Here is a 4,059-nt window from a genome sequence, read left to right on the forward strand (position 1 = left end):
GTGAAATATACCTCAACTGGAGGTCTATTGATATGCACAAGAAAAAGGAAAAACCCCAAAACACACCTCACGGTGAGGTCAAGAAATGTGCATGTATGTGCGGGACAACACTCCGCGCAACATGTGAAACTTGAGGTAGTAGTGTGGACTGAAATAAAGGAGACATACCTCGTATCAGAGGTCAATGTTGTGTACAAGAGTAGCAGGAATACAACCCACGTGAAACCCCCCTTGAAGAGGTAAAAACAATGTGCACTGTAACAAAAGACAAATACCTTGTGGAGAGGTCAACATTGTGCACTAGAGTAGCGGGAATACAACCCACGTGAAACACCTCGTGAAGAGTTAAAAACAATGTGCACTGTATCAAAAGACATATACCTCATGGAGAGGTCAACTGAAACCTAGAAATTGTGCACTGTGTGAAGGTAAACACCTTAGAAACCCTATGTACAGTAAAATGTAAACGTAACCCAGGACAGAAACCTAGACATTGTGCACTGTTAAGGTAAAATATATTGTGCTCCGTACAGCACTAAAATTATTGTGCACAATTAACTGAGTAAGACATTGTGCACTTTGTGAAGGTAAAAGATATTGTGCACCGTACATCACAAAAATTATTGTGCACAATTAACTGAGTAAGACATTGTGCACTGTTCAAAAGGGACGACACCCTTGAAACACACCCCGTGTGGAGGTAGGAACGTTGTGCACCGATCAGGAAACTAAGCACCTGTAAAGAACACAAAAGCTAAGCTGTAAACCTAACATATACAAAGAATCTTGTGGACCAATATCAATGTTAAAGAATATGCCTTTCCCATGACAAACGTGGTCAAAACCATTTTGAAACAAAATGCAATCTTTCAAAACGCATAAAGTAACAGATCCCATGCGTGGTCAGAGACCTGTAGATGAAATGAAAAGTCTCAAAACCAATTTGCCCACTAGATGGCAGCGTAACTCTGGCATAGAATACAGAAAAATTAAAACTGCGCAAAAACAAAATCTCACCCAAAGTTCAATATCGACGTTGCACTTGAGCAAATAACGATAAAATAAGTCACTATCCATGTCATCCATGTTGTAACGTTACCATCGCTCATTCCCGGTGGTTCATGTTTGAAATAAACAACTTTACTGCTCAGACAGGAACGTTGTTGGCAGAGCACAGAATCGTGGTTGGCAGAGCACAGAATCTTGGTTGGCCCAATAGAGCTTAAACGCTAGACACGGAGCGTGATTGGCAATAAAGTCTCTTGGGCCCATATGAACGGCGTAAGGTGCCTGGAGCTTCAGGTTCCAGCCATAAGATTGCATCACGCTTTTCCACGCTGTACCGGGTGGCTCCCGGCATCAGCGTGCACCAAAACGACACAACTGAAACATGAAGGATCCGAGATGGACGTGACATGGTGACTCTGAAGAAACTGCACGTGACAAATAGAGTGGACAGGAAGGCGCGAGCAATGCATGGCTCGTGCACAGAAATTTTGAATTATGACAGCGGCGGTTGAACTGTCAAATGTTAAGGAGGCAGCTGGGCACCCAAATATGAATAAAAGTAAACTTACCCCAGAAGTCCACAAATGCAACCATAACAAGAGTGGTTGAAAATCATTAATACACCAAACAGCCACGACACCTGACTTGCTTCACTTGAAGTGCAGGGGCAGGTGTAGAAAATGTCTGCACCTGAAGTAAACTTGTACCACCTTGTAGATGAAAGGAAGCAGACAGAGAATATGCAGGCACTTTCAACGTACATTAGAGGTAGAAAGGATGCTCCGTGTCTTCTCTCGAGCGATGCTTCATCCTTCTTTTACCTCAAACTCGTTGAAATGTACAAAGATCACGATCCCAGTGTGGGAAGGCAGTAGTGAGGGAAAGCTTGTATGAAAGACGACAGCTTCTTTTTCTGAATGCACAGTTGAAGACCGTAGGTTGGTTAGAAACCGTCACAGGGCACATGTCACTTGTCTGTTGAAACGCTTACTTGTTGATACGCTTGAGCTGCATTTGAGGCAGGAGCTGGCACCTTAAATCCTTGTTCCTTGCATGTTGAGACGCTGTAGAGGCAACAGGAACAGAGTTCTTGAGATGCAGTAGGGGCAGCAAGAACAGACCTTTTGAGATGCTGTAGGAACAGCAGGCAGAGACTTGAGCTGTATAGAGACTGCAACTGGCACTTTTGGGTAGAGGGCGACCTGTGTAGAGGTCACTGGTGGAGCTGATGTGTGCCAGTAGTTGAATAAACGCAGCTGTAGTTTCACAAGTTGCTTGAGGTTGAGAGTAGGTACTGCAGACTTGAAGTTGAAGGCCTCAGAGGTAGCAGACGCAGATTCTTTGGTTCAACTCGTCGCCATAAAATTGTAGTTATCACTCCATGCTGGTTGTGATGTTTCAGGAGTATTTATTGTAGATCAATAGTACATCAGTAATACAGCCCCACCAGGAGCAGCCAGCAAGGCACTCAGCCCTTCTCCAACTGTGGATTTCATACACCAACATTCTATGTTACATCATCTCTAGAGGGTTCCACTAGTGGAGCAGTGGATGACATGAAAAGCACAATAACCAAGCTACTAAAGACAGGTATACACGTGATTCCCGTGCTCTCCATGCCACTGGAGTTAAGCTATCCTGGCTGATGAGGGCTGAAAGCCTGAAACCGGTCCTAGGATGCTTGTTTCCAGTCCAGGGAGGACCTGGCCTGGCAGTTCGGGCTGGACTGTTCCCATTGGGTGCAGGGTCAAGACTGAGTTGCATATGGCTGGGTCCAAACTGGAATGCCATGGTGAGCAAAAAAACAATGGATTTAGGCCCAGATCTCTGTACTGGGTTGAATGTATGACATTGCTCTGCATTCTGTCCATCAATTGTTCTTTTTGCATTTGTCACCCCGAGGGAGACAGGTATGCTCAGACGTGAGTCCCGTGCTCTCCATGCCACTGGAGTCAAGCTATCCTGGCTGATGAGGGCTGAAAGCCCGAAACCGGTCCTAGGATGCTTTTTTCCAGTCCAGGGAGGACCTGGCCTGGCAGTTGGGCTGGACTGTTCCCATTGGGTGCAGGGTCGAGACTGATTTGCATATGGCTGGGTCCAAACTGGAATGCCATGGTGAGCAAAAAAACAATGGATTTAGGCCCAGATCTCTGTACTGGGGTGAATGTATGACATTGCTCTGCATTCTGTCCATCAATTGTTCTTTTTGCATTTGTCACCCCGAGTGAGACAGGTATGCTCAGACGTGAGTCCCGTGCTCTCCATGCCACTGGAGTCAAGCTATCCTGGCTGATGAGGGCTGAAAGCCCGAAACCGGTCCTAGGATGCTTTTTTCCAGTCCAGGGAGGACCTGGCCTGGCAGTTCGGGCTGGACTGTTCCCATTGGGTGCATGGTCGAGACTGATTTGCATATGGCTGGGTCCAAACTGGAATGGCATGGTGAGCAAAAAAACAATGGATTCAGACCCAGATCTCTGTACTGGGGTGAATGTATGACGTTGTTCTGCATTCTGTCCATCAATTGTTCTTTTTGCATTTGTTACCCCGAGTGGGACGGGTATGCTCAGACGTGAGTCCCGTGCTCTCCATGCCACTGGAGTCAAGCTATCCTGGCTGATGAGGGCTGGTGTCCATCAATTGTTCTTTTTGCACTAGTTATAGTGGGCACCCTGTACCAGTCCAAACAACCCCTTATTCGTTATAGGTTAAAGACAACCTTTATTGAAAGCTTATCCTAGTGGTAGCTACGGAGAGCAGTCTTCAGGCTAAGTCTTGAAGGAATGTAAAGCAGCTTGTTTTACCAGTCTATAATCTCTTGAGTGTCCAAATAAAAGACAGCCACACCAGGTATATATATAAAATATATGTATTTATTTCTAAACACACCCTCCTAGTCTCTTTATGAGACTAGAGGTCAAAACACATGTAACACTTCAAATATCACAGTAATAAGCACAAATACACGTCAGGCCCTAGGGGCAAGCCAAACCATATACTAAAATAGTGGTATAAGAACCACAACTTAACTAGACACAAGGCCTAGAGCCTATA

The 4,059-nt window shown here is 45.4% G+C and overlaps 1 long non-coding RNA gene across 2 annotated transcripts in view; it reads right to left on the bottom strand.

Annotated features, from left to right (window-relative positions):
* Positions 1-1,279, bottom strand: part of LOC146806299 (uncharacterized) — a 77,201-nt gene extending 75,922 nt beyond the window's left edge. Inside the window, exon 1 of one of the 2 annotated variants that reach the window (XR_014967562.1) lies at positions 1,018-1,279. This is a non-coding gene — a long non-coding RNA (uncharacterized LOC146806299). The remainder of the gene's footprint in view (positions 1-1,017) is intronic. The other variant, XR_014967561.1, reaches the window with a different exon arrangement.
* Between the last annotated feature and the right edge of the window lie 2,780 nt (positions 1,280-4,059).

The sequence above is a fragment of the Triturus cristatus genome, chromosome 8, assembly GCF_964204655.1.
Source record: "Triturus cristatus chromosome 8, aTriCri1.1, whole genome shotgun sequence".
NCBI classification, from domain to species: Eukaryota; Metazoa; Chordata; class Amphibia; order Caudata; family Salamandridae; genus Triturus; species Triturus cristatus.